The sequence below is a fragment of the Macadamia integrifolia genome, chromosome 2 (genome assembly GCF_013358625.1).
Source record: "Macadamia integrifolia cultivar HAES 741 chromosome 2, SCU_Mint_v3, whole genome shotgun sequence".
Taxonomy (NCBI): Eukaryota; Viridiplantae; Streptophyta; class Magnoliopsida; order Proteales; family Proteaceae; genus Macadamia; species Macadamia integrifolia.
In genome coordinates this window covers 2449017-2467977 of record NC_056558.1, presented here as the reverse complement: position 1 = coordinate 2467977, position 18961 = coordinate 2449017, and the positions used below count along the sequence as shown (strand labels likewise).

Below are 18961 nucleotides of genomic sequence, written 5' to 3'. Positions count from 1 at the left end.
CAGAGCTAGGAACTCCAATGGGCCAGATATCCCTACTGCGGTGCTACATCACATTCAATTGTCGAAGGAAAAAGTTTTCCTTGACCTGAGGTATGGTTTAAGATATCGGATTGGTCTCAGGCATTATCGATCTGATTCAATCTAAACTGGCCTGTATTGGACAAGAATATTTTTGTTTTTTATATTTTTCACCCATCATATGTACCTTTGTCCGGATCAATTCACTGATACGATCGTCCAATGATGCCGATACCTGCCGGTCCGATCTGAATCCTCAACCCATGCCAGAAGCACCCACTATACTTTAATGGCAAAAGATTAGGACTTTCAAGTCTTGGTATCAGATCAGTCGTATCGTATCGGTTGAGACCTATCATTTTGAGGGTAAAACAGTAAAAAATGTATTTTTCTGAAAAACAAGGGACAAAAGTGACACATACACACCAATCCTCTTTGGACCGATACTGATACCGAGAACTAAATCCATGATTAGGGGACAATTAATTATTAAAATTCAAATTATTGTTTATATGGAATTGATGAAATAGATATTTGATCTCATGAGGTATCTTTCAGTTGGGCTTTGCCACTGATCATTGGGAAGGAAAATGGGTCTCTCAACAGACGGAGTAAAACGGAGTCTCACATTTTGTATACATATCTGCTCTATCTTGAAGCCCCACTCTTCCGCATGTCAGTTCAGTGACTGTGGAGAGAAGACTCTTTTCCCTCATATTGAATCTCTCAGGTTTTTTATTTTTATTTGGAGTGGGAATTCCGGATATATGCATTAATGGGCATTAGTATTAAGTAATGAAATTAGTCATTTAATTATGGTGGTTAGCTAGATAAGATAATTATTTAATTATGGTGGTTGAAGCTTGGAGCCGTTAGAGGGTAGGAGGCAGAGGAATAGAGAATGAGATTGAAGGGTCCTCTCTCGCACCTGGGACCTTGAATTGTATATATATATATATATATATATATTTTTTTTTAATACAAAGGATATATATGAAAAAATAACATCAATTAGGCTCGAGTTGAATTGGTATAAGCCTAATAGAATTGGGTTGGACTTTAGTTGAGTTTTGAGACCTAAAGTTAGATTATGAGTTTTAAGAATCCTAACCCTAATTCATCCTTAGTTGCAACCCTTATTCCCACCATAAACATTATGAGCCGTTGATTTTCGCATATCAAATCAGAACCGCTAAAATTTTACAGGTTCATGTTAGTTGATATTGAAAAAAAAAAAAAAAACAGTTGGTTGGGACTTGGGTCTCCAAACCATTGGAACCCACGCATAGTCCGTAAATTATCATTTGTTGCTTGCCTGCATAACCACTAAAAAAAGGCATTGAACATTGATGGTAAAAATGTTCAATAGAAGTGTAGGTACCACGGACCTCCGCCCCTGCGTGATCATCGCCGATACGGCGCGTAGCGTGTGTACACACGCTAGGGTTCACCCTAATGAGATGAGATAGTATCCTCTCGTCATCAAATGCCAAGGGGGATACATGTTATGGGTAAAAGGGAGTCGCCACCTAGAAAGGGTCTAGGACCCATAAATGTCTCCCCCAATCAAGGGAGAGAGACTAATGACTCTGATGGATAAGGCTAGGTTGCACCAAGATTCTAGACAAGTGTCAAGTGACAGACTGGGAAGGTGTTAGGCACCCAGTCTGCCCGACCCGAAGGCCGGTCTCTTTTTGTTTGACCAAAGTTTGTTTGTACCCTACTAACTAGTCCTAAATCTAGGTCACAGAAAACCCTAATCTAGGTATCTAGCATGACATGTGAAAACCCTAAACCAAGTGTCTAAATTATGCTAGCTAGGTTATGATGCAAATGATGAAATGGTTACGCTAATTAAATAAGCTTAATTTAAAAAGCTAAATTAACGAACCACAATTAAATAAACAACAGTTGAAGTGACTAATTACATTAACTAAGTTACTTTAATTAATCTAAATTAGTACTACACTGATGCAAGTGAATGTTGGAGTACAAAAGATAGATAGTAGGAAAACCCAAATCCCCAACACGCACTTAGTGCTACGAGCCGGTTTGAGGGGCCAGCCACGCCCGTCCTAAACTAAACACGCCCTAAACTACGTCCCATACATTATTTAGAGGGAAATAAAATGAAATCATTTGATTTGAAATTTCAAAATTAGGGGAATCCCAAACCTAAGTTCTAGGACTAGATACATTATAGGACTGAAATCAAACCAAAATGGATAAAAGAAAAATAAAATATAAAAACAAGGAGGGAAAGATTCCACATAGAAATGAAATAATAGGTTGGGGGCATTACAAATGTGGACTATCTAATAGCAAATTAAAGAAATAACAAAAAAAACAAGAAAATAAAATAAGAAGGAGAAGAAGAAAAAGAAAAGAAGATAGAGGGGGGTTCGGTTGCTGCTGCAGGAGAAAAAGAAGAGAAGAGAAGAAGAAGAAGAAAAGAAGAAAGAGGGGGGTTCGGCTGCTGCCAGTTACAGCAGCAGGGAAGGAAAAGGGAAAGAAAAAAAAAGAAGAAGAAGAAGAAGAAGAAGGAGAAGGATTAGGTGCGGCTGCGGTTCGGGTGTTGCCGGTTAGGGGTTGCAGCAGCAGGGAAGAAGAAGAGGAAGGTGCGGAAGCAGTTCGGCTGCAGCAGCAGGGAAGAAGAAGAGGAAGGAGGAGTTAGTGCAGCGCGGTTGCTACTGGTTAGGGGTCACAGCAGCAAGGAAGAAGAAGAGGAAGGTGCGGCTGCAGTTCGGCTGCAGCAGCAGGGAAGAAGAAGGGAAAGAGGAGTTAGTGCGGCGCGGTTGCTGCTGGTTAGGGGTCACAGCAGCAGGGAAGAAGAAGAGGAAGGTGCGGCTGCAGTTCGGCTGCAGCAGCAGGGAAGAAGAAGAGGAAGGAGGAGTTAGTGCGGCGCGGTTGCTGCTGGTTAGGGGTCACCGCAACAGGGGAGGAAAAGGGAAGAAGAGAAGAAGAAGAAGATGGAGGAGGAGGGAATGTGGCTCGGTTGCTGCTGGTTAGGGGTTGCAGCAGCAGGGAAGAAGAGGAAGGTGCGGCTGTAATTCGGTTGCAGCGGCAGGGAAGAAGAAGAGAAAGAGAAGAAGAAGAAGAATTAATTTATTACATTGGATAAGCTAGTTCCTTAAACTGGCTTTAATCAAGGAACAAAGGGAGACAACCTTTGTACTTTGAGCCCCCAAATCGAATCGAACCGGATAAAATCTATCGGCTCAATGAAGGATCAATGTATTAAACCTTTTTTAACTTGGAGAATGTTTGATTTTAGAGGGAAGAAATTAGCCAAAAAACCTTAATGGGGCCATCCTCTCTCCCAAATTCTCAATTTTTCTCCTCCCCTTTTGGAAGAGGGGAAGGGTTGTTTTTATAACCATGGGACTTGGGGCAATTTTCTCAAATTTTCGATGTGGGACTAAAACTAGATAGGATTGTTCAAAAGGCAAGGCCTTTTGGACAAAGTGGAGCACGGCTTGGTGTAGGCCGAGGTGGAGCACGGCCTGGTGTAGGCCGAAGTGTTCAGTTTTTTATCTGCATTTTTTTTTCTATCTGACGGTTCATCCATTTTTCACGTATGGGCTGCTATCGAACATCACCTAAGGTAGGGGATTAGTATTTTAATTCGTAATGACCATGCGGGTTTTATACTGATCCTTGGGCCTCATGATTTCCTTTGCTACTTTAGGATTATCCTTATCCAAATTGATGATATCAAGTTGAAGAATGATTTTCTTAGCAAGATCATCAAACCATCGAGAATCCCCATTTGCATGACAGATATTGAAAGGGAAAATTCCAAGATCACTCAAGATTGGGTTTGAGTTTAACAAATTATCCACCCAATCTTTATGTTAACTAAATTATCCAAATTAAGTTTGGGTATTACAAAATTACACAAAACAGTGCCCTTTTTTCACCCACTCACATGTTTTGACAATTTTGTCCCTAACTACCGTCCACCTTGCCATTGACTTGCTTCATATGTGTTCTTTCCAGACGTAGTCCCTGCACTCATCTCTCCCAACAGCATGTCGTATTCCCACCTTAAATCGCTCCATCTTCTCATCCAAGATTCGCCCCATGTACTCTTATTCCTCGAGATTTTCCTCCAGTGAGGCACACTCCTCTGTCAATATTGAAATTCCAGCTTCTTTGCAGAGGAATTTTGGCCAGTCTTGGATATTTCTCATCTCAATTGCTTGATCCTAGTGCATCGTTTGACACATCAGATTAGAAATCCATCATATGCTTCGGCAATTCCAACACCTGTCTCCTCTCCAATTAGAGCATGATTTCACAAATTGTGATGCTCTCTTGAGAAGATTGAAGCTCCACCCGCATGTCACTGGTGGCTTCAATGGACCAAGGGGTGTCGGTTTTTCCATTTAAAAAAATGTTAAAATATCCATCAAACATTATACATACCTAATATGAAGTGAGATACAACAAAAAATGAAGTCAATCACGTAATTTCTCCACCCCCTATTGTGCCCACTGTCCAATCAACAAAATCACAAGCAAGATCAGGATTTGAAATGGGGAATCACGGTTATCAAAACCCATAAACTCATCAAGTTATTAACTCTTATTAAACTGGCCCATGGCACATTCTCTTAATTGAAAGGCACATTTTGTTGGGCCAATGGGAGGAATTAGGGTCTAAAAGACGGTTTTTTTGGAGAGGAGGAAGAGGCCGAAGCGGGAGGAGCCTACTTGGGAAAGCAAAGAGGAAAATGAGACGTTAGTGACCGTTACTATGAAATGGCCGGTGTGGGGAAGCTAGATATCTCGAAGAAAATCATGCTTAGGGATCAACCGTGATTTCCAGGTTTTTTTTTTTTTCTCTATAAACAATGAAGAGGATGAAAGAGAGACGAAGAAGAGGCAGATGCTCTGCATATTTTTTGCCCATGACCTGTGAATAGTGAACCCCGTGGAGGCAACGAGCCATGAGAGAGTGGTTGCGGTGGTGTAGCAGTGCCCGATGGTTTTTCCTCATTTTTTTTCCATAAAAATGTTTAGAAAGAATACGATAGACTTGAGGTAGAAGAGAGGGTAAGAATGTCAAAAAGTGTATACATGTGAAGGTGAGGCACTGTTTTGGGTATTTTTGAAATACCCAAACTCAATTTGATTATTTCTGTAAACATAAATATTGGATGAGTAATTTAACACAATTCTGTGTAATCTGGTAATTCTCCCGATATTGAAATATGTGATCATACCCATTCAATCCTTGGAAAGAAATGTAAAGAAAAGAAAAAAGAATCTAGTAAGTAAAATAAATGAAAAGAAAAGAAAAGAATAAATAAGATTCCTTATGTTCGGTAACCAAGAGAGAAGAAAAATAAATATTTGTTTTTGTTGGGTCCCGATTGACACTAAGAGGGGGGTGAATCAGTATGCCAAATATTTTTTTATTTTTCAGATGTACCCTTGATGTGGCAATCACTATTTGTATTTCAATAGCATAGTCTACTAATGCTACCCAGAGCTGCTATGTATACCATTGACCGTTCTTACTATTGCAAGAAACTTACTCATATAACATGTATTGCTGTCCAAAGCTATCTCATAAACCTCACACGGTAATCACTGTCACATACATACATAGTCGTATGCACATCCACACTATACCACCAAGTGGTCAGGTCTACCAGATATACATACCCATTATGCAGCCAAACACTCAAATCCACAATACAAATACGAGCATACACATCCACAACACAAGAAATACGTGTTTCGGCCAGTTGCCTATATGCACGGAGTAATGCCCACTGTCGGGCTCAGCACTAACACAATACTAATTATGATTGCACTCACAGCCAAGGAAACACATTATCAGTTTCCACTAATGACATACAATGGCTTGGTCTTCACCCTAGTTTTCTCATAATAATCTGAGAGGCTACATCTACGGCAAATAGGTTTAGGTAGTTGTTACTACTAAGGAACACATTAGCCCATGTGTCTAGCATCCACTGAACACTAATAAAAAATAAAGTTGGGCTTATAACAATACCATATAGTGAAGCACTTATATATGTAAATTTCTCCCAAATATACTACAACTATCACTTAGGTATTTTATCAAACATCTTGCCTACAATGGTTTATAATAATGGAGAATTGGTAAAAGTGAGGTTATCTTGGCAAGGAATAACCGTCGGAGATGCAATAATGTCGATCTCCACTTGATGTGGACCACAACCACATTATCTTGGTGCCGCCAATGCTTCAACCCTGGTTAGCACTTGGGTTTCTTGAAGCAACTCACAATAACCAAATTCTAAGTTTTCCTCTTCTAGTATTTATTGTAAATAAAGCTTTAATGGACAAATAGTATTCTCAACAATAACTATCAAACTCCATTAATTGGATTTGAGAAAATATTTATTGAGAGTCATTAAAGACACACACAAATAGAGGAAAAAACTTATTATCTATTTCCCTCTTATTCTCTTATCTTCCATTTTATTTTTCTTTCTCTGGGCAACAACCAATAGAGCTTGTTGTCTTAGTTTCCAACAGCTTCCTAAGCCTCTAATGGAGACTATGGATCAAGTGCAAGAGGATGGAAGTCTTTCATTCAAATCTTTAGCCTTTCACGAGTTTTAACTCATTTTTTTGACCACCTCAGCAATCCCTCTACCTGATTTCTTCCCTCTAATATGTAGAGCTCGGAGAGATGAAGAATCTCCAACTTGAATCACCCAAATCGGAGTTAAGAAGAGGGAGATATGGCCATTTGAAGTTGGACCAACCAGAACACTTAAAATAGAATCTTCGGAGGTTGGCGTAGGCTACACCGGTGGCGCGTGCAACAGGGGCCCAAATCTGACTGTAGATCTCATAAAAGAGAATCTCTTAATCTAGACCGTCCAACTAAAATAATGGATAGTAAATCTCAGTCACAAGATTTGAATAAGGGAGTCAACTGATGATGTCATGCTGACGTCAGCGATCAGCAATCACTTTTTGTTGTCGATTTTTTATTGGTTACTTTTTTCAGATTTGAAGGGAGTTTGTCTCCCACTCACAAAAGTGAAAGGTTTATCGACCATTGGATATGAATCCTTAAAGATGGCTTTAATCAGATCTCATGAGATCCTTAAGATCGGAAGCTTTTTTATACATTCTATGCATGCACGAAACACCACAACATACCTTGATAAGGTGTAGCGCCAGTGCATCTAGGCTTATGCACCTAACCAATCAAGTCGCACGCTCAAGCATCTATCTCGTCCATGTTAACGCAAAATCTCAGCAGCCGTTAGATGAGAATATGGCCTATGTGGCTTCATCTGAACCCTCAATTGTACAACCCAATACTCTCTTTTATTACAATAAAGCCCCTACCTCCATATATTTCAGTGCTTAAAGACCCCTGCAACTCATACCTTCAAATTATTTAAATTATACAGAAGCCATTCAAATTTAAAAAATAAATTCCAAAAAATCCACCCAACACCGAGAGCAATTGATGAATTTTCGGTTTGGATTTTCGAACCGGTTTCACGGAAACACTTATAACATTTTCATACAATATCCGATCGAGATGAAACGAAGTGCGTTGGAATCATGACTGGATGCTCTACGACTTTTCAGAATATTTGATCATCTGACTAAATAATATAAAAAGACCAAAATGCCCCTAAGCATTTATAATAATGCATATTTATCATACGAAATCGGAATGCGATGAAATCAGAACCGTTGGAAATATTTGATTTTTGTCGTATCGTTACATGGAGAACACTTCCTTTAAGAAAAAAATTTCAATGCCGAAATTGCTCTCGACTGTCACAAATGCCATAACTTCTGCATACGGTATCGGAATGTGATGAAATCAAATGCACTGGACTAAGTAAATTACAATTTTTTTTATACAGAAATGATCTTCTAAACATATCATTTTCATTACCGAAAATGCCCCCGAGCATAAATAGGCCAATTTTACCAGTTTTGACTCATAAACCCGCACCACCTACTCATAATGTATCAAACCACTCAATGCATACCAAGCGACTCTGTTATCTCATCGGTGACACTGGACACTGCCATGTCATCATTTTCATCTATGTCACCCAAACTAGCCATGTTGCCAAACAGGACAACCATAAAAACAACGGTTTTTACATTTAATTGACATGAAAATATTAAAATAAAATTTATAAAAATAATATGCTTTCAGCCTCATCCATCTTAGATCCACACCAAACGAACCCCTCTACTCCACTCCTGTCACTATTCCACGTAATGGCTCAACCTAAAGCCTCCACAAGCCACATGTTTTTGCTCCTGGGTTTATTTCTCCTAATAAGTGCGCTCTTAGGGTGTTTCCGCACTAACAAGCAGAACATGCAATTGAAACCTTTCATCTTTTTTTTTTTACTCTTTCTCACTGACAACACATATTGCTTACTTTCCCTCTCTCTCTCTCTCTCTCTCCTTTGTTTACTAATTAACTCATCTCTCTCGTAGTAGGTGTTTGAGAGTTCAAATTAGAGAAAACCAAGGAGAAATGCAGAGAGAACGGTCAGTGGCATTCACGATCGGTTACTTTCTTCCCTCGGCAGGCTTTCAACCCAAGATTCAATCTCTCGATGTTTGCATAGAGGAAGAAGATTTATAAACTTGTTGGGCGGTAGAACAAGGATGGGTAGCAGTGTTCCTTTCTCTTATTCTCTTTTGATTTTGTTCCTTTATTTTTCTTTTATTTTTCTCTTTTGATTTTGTTGGTCTGCAATTGGTTTAAATGAATGTAGAGCTGAAAGCGCTCATGGAGATAAAATCGGCTTTGGATCCTAAACCCTCCTGAAACCCCTCATCCGCTTGAATCTTAGCTTCTTCGCATGATCTCAGCTCTCTCTCTCTCTCTCTCACTCAATAATTTTCTCGCCAAATCTTGCTGTATAGACGAGATTTGTTTTAAGGCATCGGGAGAAAAGTTTGTTGTTTACGAGGAAAATTTGAAATTTCAACAGAAGAATTTTTCTCCCCGCCGATGACAAACAAACATCGAGAGAAATTGACAAGAAGGAAAACCGTACAGGAATTTGTACGGCTTTCTTTTTTATTATTTTTTTTTCGGCTACCAAACACACACAGCCTAAGGCTATGTTTGGTAGACAAGAGAAGAAAAGAAAAGAAAAAAGAATCTAGAAAAGAAAAGAAAAGAGAAGAGAACAAAAGAGAAGAAAATAGAAAAAAATGGTGAGAAAATTAAAAGAGTATCTATGTTTAGTTACCAAGAAAAGAAAAGAAAATAAAAGAAAAAAATTCAAAAAATTTTGAATTTTAAGAGAGAGATAGACACATAGGAAATCATTGTGTAATCATTCATTTTTTGTCTTATTAAGTTTTCATATTTTCTCATGTTTTCTTGTGTTTTTGGCAAGAAAATTTATGGGGAACAAAAGAAAATTTTATAATTCCCAAGGGGAATTTTAAATTAAAAAAATAAAATATTATCTTAGGTGAATATGTACCAAGTGCAAAGAAAAATTCTTAACCCAAAGAAAAATTTCTTTTCTTTTCTTTTATTCTTTTGGCTACCAAACACAGCATAAATTGTACTATTTTCTTGGATCTAAATATTTTACCGCAGTTTGGTATGTCCTTGGCCAATGGAAGATTCTCCAGTTTGAATTTGAATTTCACCTCGGTATTAGTGATTTTTTTTTCTTGCGGTGCCATTAAACTTGTCTCGCCTTTTTGGCAAGATTTGGCAAGAAAATTGCAGGGGGAGAAGGAGAAGTAAAACAACGGGGGAGAGAAAGAGATAGAGGAGGGAGGTGGTGAGCGGAGGAGACAAAAAGAGTTGCAGCGATGGGCAGTACACAGCGTGCGACATCAGCTTTGCGGATGACTTCTTCCTCCTCCGATTATGGCCTGCAATGGAACTTTCCAACCCATTTCACGTGGCCAAAAGCATGGATACAAATGAATGCATTTCAGTTGGAAGAGCGCCATCATTCCTCCATGTTCAGATTCTCCGATTTGGATGGTAGTAGTGATGGTCGAGGGTCGATGGAGTTCCCAAAGCTTTGTCGGAGTTTTAGGTGGGAAGGCTTCACTTTCCCGGCAGCATGAAGCTTCCATGAGTAGCCATTAGTGCACACTATATTCCTCGGTGGTTCAGGTGGGTTTGGAATATTTTATTCTATTTATGTTCAATTATGGTAATCATAGAAACCTCCAAGTGTAGCCAACATCCCCTTTTTCATAATCTCGTGGTGTAGGTGGATTGGGTTTTGGTGGGATTTCCTTTTAGTTTATATTATTTTATTTTACCAACAGGGTTTATCTTCACCAATAATCAACCATCACAAGAACTTATAGACATTCATATATGATTATGGAATTCTAGAATGTCTGAAGCTACTCTTCCATGGCGATAGATTTCTTCCAGATTTAAAAGCAAACAACTTCAACATCATAAACTTGGTTTTACAAGTGTGACTTGAGAGGGGTTTGAGATACTGGGAAGTTCATAAATCTCATGACCATCAGCAAGCAAGGATGCCTCTCTCTCTCTCTCTCTCTCTCTCATTTTTCATATTTTCTTTTTTTTTCTGTACCTAAATAAACCCCGAGAATACAAAGTTTTCATTCATTTTTATTTTATTTCTTTTCTTTTATTTTCCTTTATTTTATTTTCTAGATTCTTTTTTCTTTTCTATTCTTCTCCTCGCTACCAAACACAGCCTAAGAGATGCAATCATCTCGAGATGCGCCCGATCGGAAAGGTCTACCCTCCCGTCAACCGGTTCTTCACCTCCAAATGCCCATGTAAACTGTCCGAAATCATTAGTTTGGGTACAAAGATAAAATATGTTCAGCTTCAGCCTTAACAAATTTTTTTTTTTTTGTTAAAATTCAGCCTTAACCTACGCACTCGAAGTTTCAAAGTTCAAATTCAAACTCTGGTACAAGGTGCAGAGACTGCAAAGTGCAGGGCTGCAGAAGTTTGAACTGTACTCATTAATTATAATTAAGTAGATATAATATAATAGGACAAGGACTGCCTTGTGAGGGTGGGCATGCCTCGTGAGTCGTGAGTCGTGAGTCGTGAGTCGTCAATTAGTTTTTTTTGGTCGAAGTCTTCCATCAGTAATTTAGGGTCCGTTTGATAACGTTTCAAGAAACGCGTTTCTGCCGTTTTTGTTTCCAGAAACAGTAGAAACGAAGTAAAATGCGTTTGATAAAACTGTTCCGTTTCACTTATTTTCAGAAATAGAAATAGAAATTTTTACTTATTTATGATTCAAGAAACGACTTAGGCGAAACAAGTTCAACTTGTTTTGCTGTTTCTAGAAACAACTTGTGGCCATTCTTTCATTGGTTACTATCGACTTCTAAAAACATGACTTATCAAACACCTTCAATTTCGTTTCTGTTTCTAGAAACAGAAATTTATGTTTCTGCCGTTTCTTGAAACAGAAACGACAGAAACTTTATCAAACGGGCCCTTACTTACGAGATCAACACCGAAAACGAAAATAATAATAAAGAGGGCACACTGGACACCCATGTTCTTCTGTTTTTTCGATTTTAAAACCCTAGAATCGGACTAGACGAATTTGGTCGTTTCTGGAACTTGCCTGCTATCCCGTGAGCCTTCTGCATCTCGTGAAAGTGAACTCTCAAAAACCCTCAAAAGCTCTGCTACCGGCTGCACTTTCGCACCGACCACTGTAGACCCTACTCTTTGGCGACAAGCCGAGGAAGAAGCTGGGATCTGTGAACACACGCTTCTCTTCTCAACCTCAAACGACTCCATTTCCCTCTGCAACTCGAGAGAGGGAGAGAAGACGAGGAGAAACGGCAGATTGGAGAGGTTTTACTAGGGTTTTGGTTCCTCGCTTCTGCAGGTACGATTTTGGTTATTTTTAGGTAGTATTTTTAAGGATTAATTTTCTCAAATTTTCGATTATGGACGCCATTTTTTGGCTCCTTATTGAGTCGATCTTTGGCTATTTGAAGTGTATTGATGTAGAAGAGGTGGAATTTGCCTGTTTTGAGGTTCATTCTGTAATGCGGCTTTGATCATGTCCAGAAAGGGGTTGTCTTTGTTCGGTTAATTTGTTTAAGCTTCTTCTTTGTTTTTCTCTTTCTGTTAGCGTCTGGAACTGTGATCTTTGGTTGATTTTGGATGTGTATTTTGTTGATGATCGTCTGATTTGGGTTATGTTTTGTTGGGATGCCTTGTGGCTTAACCTGCATGTTGCTTTTCTTCTTCTTCTTCTTATGTAGCGATTACTTCTTCCTCTCCTTCTCGTAGGAGGAAGAATCTCTTCGATGGACAGCTTTATCAGTCCACATCCATCATCCTCAGTTCTTCGCAAAACATGAATTGAACCAAACAAAATCTAGTCTACATTCTGTTTGTTAAAAGGCCTCAATCCGTTAACAGTTGAGGGTGACATTGTGTTTTACTGAAACTTAACAAGGAGAACAACCATGATTCTAGGGTTGGGTCGACCACATTTATCTTGATATGTATGGCCAGATTTTTGAAATGGGGTTCATATCTGAGATAGTTATGGCATGTTTGATGAACTTGAAGCAGCACAATTAGCTTAAAGGGTGATTTAGTCGTGTGGAACACTTCTACTGCTTCACAAGAGGTTTTTGATGAATTATCATTGTATAGAACACTTTTGAAAGGTAAAAAGAATTTTGCTTTTAAGCATCAATAATATGTTATACATCAATGTGATCCGGGTTTGAGCACAATTTACCAGTATATATGCTTTTATTACAGTAGAAATTGTATAGATCACTAAATTTATTTCATGTTTATATTTGTATTAATGGCTTGTTTTAGCTCACCCCATATTTGTATTCATTTTGAGCACAATTTACCAGTACATATGCTTTTGTATGTGATGGCTTGTTTCGAAGTGGCCTTGCTCTGTTTTCCTGTAATTTTTGTGGAATTTTCAGATGATCTTTGGCTATTTGAAGTGCATTGATGTAGAAGAGGTGATTGGTGACCCTTTTTGAGTTTTAATCTGTAATGCTTCTCTGTTGTGGTTTTAATTAGTATTGTTTTCTATTAGGCTGCACTGGTGAATTAGTGCTATTTTTTTAAGTAGTCGTTACCCATAATCTCAACTCTACCTATTTTCTTTTGTAGTCGTTACCCATTATCTCAATTTGTTATTAAGAGGAAGATGGGCTTGTAAGGGGAACTGGCCACAGAAAGAATTGCTACAAGTCAGTCAAGCAGGGACTTTTGACTCCTATTCTCCTGCACAGGCTGTTCATTCATCATTGATGATAATTTCCTTTTGATGGATGGAAACCTGTATATTATGCTAGAGTTGCAAAATCATGGCAGCTCTTTGATGCAGGCTGCAGCCACCCCTTGCTACTTATGACTACCTTCAGACTTTAGGGGTTCTTCATTAATCGATGCTTGTATTAGTTTCTATATTTGTGATGTCTTTGTTTGATGTGCTGCTCCTCCCTTGTGATCTTTTCTCATCCTCAGTAAGTCCCTTTGTACTATTGAAGATGCTCAGTTCAACTATTGGGGCCCTCTAGTATCTGCAGTTGCAAGCCCTTGCTTTTTGTTTTGCTATATTAATTTTGTTTTCTACTTTTTCCTGAATTGCCTTTTTCTGTAGGGTCAGTTTGTGGTTGCCTCTCCACTGTAATTGTACTGGTCTTGGCGGCATTTGATTGAACATCATCATTTGTGGGCATCATTTCACTCTTTATGGTAACTAATCTTGGTTATCTAAATATTGATACATCATCATTATTGTTGTTGGTGTTGTTGCTATTGGATTTACAATAATAGGTGGGGTTGGGGGGGGTAGGGTAGATATATTATAGCTAAGGATTTCCTACAATGTCTTAGGAGTTGCAAATGGTTATGATTTCCTTTTAAATTAAATAAATATGATGTTTTATACTGTTTTAAACAATTTTTTCTGTAAGAAACGTTTCCAGAAATGGCTGTTATCAAACAACAATGCGTGCAAAAAATGTTTCAAGAAAATGGTTTATCAAACAGCCAAAAATCCGGTTCTGTTCCCAGAAACGTGAATTTATGTTTTTCACTAGTGTGCCCAAAAAGGTGAGTTCGTGGAAGAGATAAATTTATGTCATGCTCTTGGAAGAGATGATTATTCTTTGCGTGTGGCCTGTTTATCGTTTTCGCTAATTAATTGTCGTTCCGTAACGTAGTCCATGATGTAAGGGATAGTTTTGGGAGTTTTTCCAGGGGTTTGAGGTCAGGTTCCCAGGTCATCATAGGGGCATGTCTCAGATTTCAGTTAATGAATTGCATGACCAGCCTCTTGTAATCAAAGTGGAGTTTTGTGGTCAGGCTTCCTGGTAATCATGTGGCCTGTATATCATTTTGACCAATCGCGTACCTGGAAAAGTAATTTCTGTTTCTATCTCTCTATTTTATGGAATTCCAGATACCTAGGAGCCATGTGACATCTTCATACCAGTGAATAACCTGTGCGGTCAATTCTGTGAGATTAGTGAAGCCAAACAAGTATAGAAGATAAAGCAGGAAAAAAGGGTTTAGAAGTAGCAACCAGCTGACCCCTCTCATGCTGTCTGTAACACACTGAATGGCTAGTTCATAGCCTATTTGAACTTTAAAATATTATAGGATATATTTAATATCACCAACTTAGTTAAGAGTAAATTTCTGTCTGTTCACCATGATAAAATGGTTGGCAATAACATGTTCGTTTAAAATATCATGTAGTTTGAGACTTTCAGGTTCATTTTAGTTAGATTCGTTTTTCATATTCACTGTAAAATTCAAAACTAATGAGTATGTAAAATTCACTATATATTTTAGTGTGGTCATTTTCAATTTATTTTTTTGACATTGCCATTTCACTTTTCCTGTTTAGTAGCAATTGGTAGGATGCTCTTTTCATAAGAGTTCAGTTATTATGTAAAACAAAAGGGACATTTTGTTCCTTTACTTCATAAATAATAAATTGGACTAACTAAAGTGAAAGGTTTTCCAGACCTTTTTTTTTTGGTCTATGTGATCATAAAGTGTTTCCAAACTACTACATATTTGCCATATATAACAACTGTTAGATTTTTCTAAATGGTTAGAAGAATAATGTTGTAGTAATTGGCAGATGTTCTAGTTGTTATCTGAAGTCTGGTAATCCTCTCTTATTTTCTAAATGTTTGTGTCATATTGTGTGTATAACACGTTTTCTGGTTGAATTATGTAGAAAAAGAATACATTTTTACTTTGATGGAACCTTTTTTCATACTAAAAGGTAAGGATATTGATAACCTTTTTCTTATACCTAGAATGGCACTTTTTTTGCGAAAATTGAAATAAATTTTTTCGCCTTCTGCCAGGAGATCTTTAAAGTGCATCTTTACCTATAATACTGTGAAAAATGACGCAAGAGATGACGTTATCAGTTGAGCCGCAAAAATATATAAAGTTATGGAGGAAAGTCACCAACGAGATCGGCGATTTACCAGATTGGATGGGGTAAGTACACAACAAAATTATCTTCATAGGATTATTTTGTATTTTGTATAATGCGATGACTCCCTAACCCTCTATCATTTGAATCCACCTATGTATTGCTATGTGTAGATAGGAAGGGATACACTTCACAAGGAATAGTGGAGTATAGTGTTTTTTCCCCCCCAATTATTTATTTGCTTATATATTCATTTTCAATATGTTTATAGAAGGAACATAGTTCTATTTTATTTCTAGTTCTGAAATGTAGTGCAATAGTGTGTGTTTGCATCATACTCAATTTATTAAGTATGTTGATGAAGAGAACAAATGTTTTTTGGTATACCCAACCCGATTGTGATCTATGGTCTTTTTACATAATTGTGCAATGTGGGAGGGTGTTGTAATTCTGATAGCTAGGAAAGATTGGAATCATTTATGCATCAAATTTTGGAGTGAACTTGAATCATATTCACTCCCATGTATTGATGACATCCTTGCGTTTTCAATTGTCTATTTTTTTATTTATTGGCATGCAACCTCCTATGGTTTTTGAATTTTTTGAAAGCTCTATTTTTCCATTTGTCGAGATCCTATTTAGGGTTTGTGATATGTATCAGCAAGATGAAAAAAGCAGAAGGAAATGAAGTAGTTTTATTTTCAAGAGAAGTTCAGAAAGATTGGGACACTAAGTTGTTGCTTAGGTGACTAGGTGGAGAATGGGGGTCTAGGCAGGCCTTGTCTATTTTACGTGAGTTATGAACAACCTAATTGAATATATATATATATATATATATAAGTTAACATAAAGTGAACATATAGAAGCTAACATAAACTGAACAGGAAACTAGCTCAAATAGGGTTGAACGTAATAGAATCCTAATCCAACCTAACTAAAACATTTAATAACGTGTAAAATAAAGAAATAAATATACTTAACTCACTAATTTCGTATGCCTAGCCTCAACCCATATTGTTGGCCTATTAAAGGCCCAATATGAATAGAACCCAACCCAAGGTTTATTCCTAATAAAACAATCTCATTTTGGTTATGTAATGATTCTCCTGGATAGGTGTTCAGATCCACATCACACCTGACTATGGACAATGAAAGCCAACAAAGTGCTGATCCGTGTCTTTGGTTTTAGGCAAGCTATCAAGGATTGGGGTTTGGAGCCAAAGAGTGTCAAGAACATTGTTATAAGATTGTAGCAAAATACCATTACAACAGAGAGAAATAGTGATTTTCAGGTACACTCACTCTCACCTGTGTACTTGAAGATCATACCTCGAAATTAAAGCCCATATTTCCCTTATCTTTTAATTTCAAAAATAGCAAGTAGGTTCACTGTTTGAAATTCAAACTTTTGGTTATAGCCTTACAAGTTAATGACCAAATTTTTCCCAGGTTTTATTTATATAATTTTTCATCCCACAACCTAGTGTGCACATGAAAAAATGAACTAACAAATATTATTGTTCTCAGGCCATTCCCCTATATTTATCAGAGACGACTCAAGGCAAGGTCGAAGAGATGGAAAAATATACTTTTCAAATTGGAATAGCCATTGGAGTGTTTCTTGTTTATCTGGTAAATTAGTGGGCTGAAAAGAATGACAAACTCCAATGGAAATTTTCACTTGGCATTGCTATCATCCCAAGCTTCATATTTCTTCTTGCGTCCTTGGCCCTAACCCAAACAAGATTTGAAGCTTCTGAAGAAACACAAGAAAATAGCAAATGGATGGAGGTGTCAAAACCTGGTGGCTATCCCTCATTGGCTATTTCTATTATAAGCCAAGCATTTCAACAATTAGTAGGGGTCAACGTGGTGTCATTTTATGCACCCCTACTACTTCGCGCTTTGAGGATCATCTAGCAAGACTCACTGTCCACAGTATTTATTGGATTTGTAAGCATATTAGGTATTTGTATCTCCTTGCTATTGGTTAGCAAGTTCGGTAGAAAGATAGTGCTGCTTGGATCTTGTTTTGTCATGTTCACCGTCGAGGTAACATTATTCTCTTTCCACCAAATATATTAACTTACCTATTATCCACATCGAAATTACTCTGTTTCTACTTTCTCATGCATGATTTTCATATAGTGTAGGAAAGAATAGGATGCCTAGGATATCCATGAGTTTTATAATTTTGTGATCAAGGGTAGAGAAGACAGAATTATTAGAACACAATCTGGTAGAATAGTAAAAATCAAATAAAACAGAATGTAATGGTCATATGGATCTGAAATTTGGTTCATGTAATCCACTCACTAGGGTGAACAGTCCCTCCGAAAATCATATAGATCGAAGATTAGGATCTACTGTAACAGCACTTAACAAAATTAGAAAATTAGCTAATAACCGAAGCAGAAAGTAACAAAGAAAAAAACTCCCAATCGGCATGTATGAAGACCATCAGTTTTTAAACACCAGGAGTACTGAATACTAAGGGCCCGTTTGATAACGTTTCAAGAAACGCGTTTCTGCCGTTTCTGTTTCCAGAAACAGTAGAAACGGAGTAAAAAACGTTTGATAAAACTGTTCCGTTTCACTTATTTTCAGAAATAGAAATAGAAATTTTTACTTATTTATGGTTCAAGAAACGACTTAGGCGAAACAAGTTCAACTTGTTTCGCCGTTTCTAGAAACGACTTGTGGCCATTCTTTCATTGGTTACTATCGACTTCTAAAAACATGACTTATCAAACACCTTCAATTTCGTTTCTATTTCTAGAAACGAAAATTTATGTGTCTGCCGTTTCTTGAAACATAAACGACAGAAACGTTATCAAACGGGCCCTAACATTAAGGAACAACATACTAGAAATCAGTGTCTATCCAAAGGCTAGATTACTCAAATTAACAAGTTACTTTTTGCAGCCAGAATTAGTAAGTAGATAGAACACTCAACAGGAGCATGAAAAGGAAATGCCAGTACTCTAATATGAACAGGACACACACATGCAGGTGTGTGGCACAGAAAACTCGGACCTGCATAACAAAGAGTGAGTAACAGGAGTAGAACCTGCAGTGAGGGTTAGTCAAACAGATATGGTAACAGGATATTAAACCAAAAAAAAAATAAAAATAAAAACTCAGAGAAACGGTACGATATTCCATGCTGGAAGCTCGACAAAAAAGTAGGAAGAAGAGAAAGAGAAATTTGAAGAATAAGAAGAAAGAGGGGAAGGAGGAATATGACCTAGCTTCACCACCAAGGCCTAAGGGGGCTTCACCACCACCCAACATAGGAATCACCACCTTGGGTTGCATCTTCACTCACCACAAGACTGCTGCTCTATTGAAGAATTTTTTTTTTTTTTTCAATTCCCAAAACTGTGGGGTTAGATCCCCTTCATCTTAATTTATAATAATGCAATTAAAACTTACAAAAAATAGTAACTGTGGGGCTAATTGATGGACACGTAACTAAGTTTCTTTCATTACAATGAAGG

The 18961-nt window shown here is 37.6% G+C and overlaps 1 long non-coding RNA gene across 3 annotated transcripts in view; it reads left to right on the top strand.

The window, feature by feature from the left end:
- Positions 1 to 11447: 11447 nt before the first annotated feature.
- The window catches only part of LOC122063188, a 17080-nt gene continuing 9566 nt past the window's right edge, over positions 11448 to 18961 (top strand). The window contains exons 1-5 of one of the 3 annotated variants that reach the window (XR_006135248.1): positions 11448 to 11900; positions 13169 to 13756; positions 15255 to 15302; positions 15388 to 15526; positions 16989 to 17569. This is a non-coding gene — a long non-coding RNA (uncharacterized LOC122063188). The other 2 variants (XR_006135245.1, XR_006135249.1) reach the window with 2 other exon arrangements.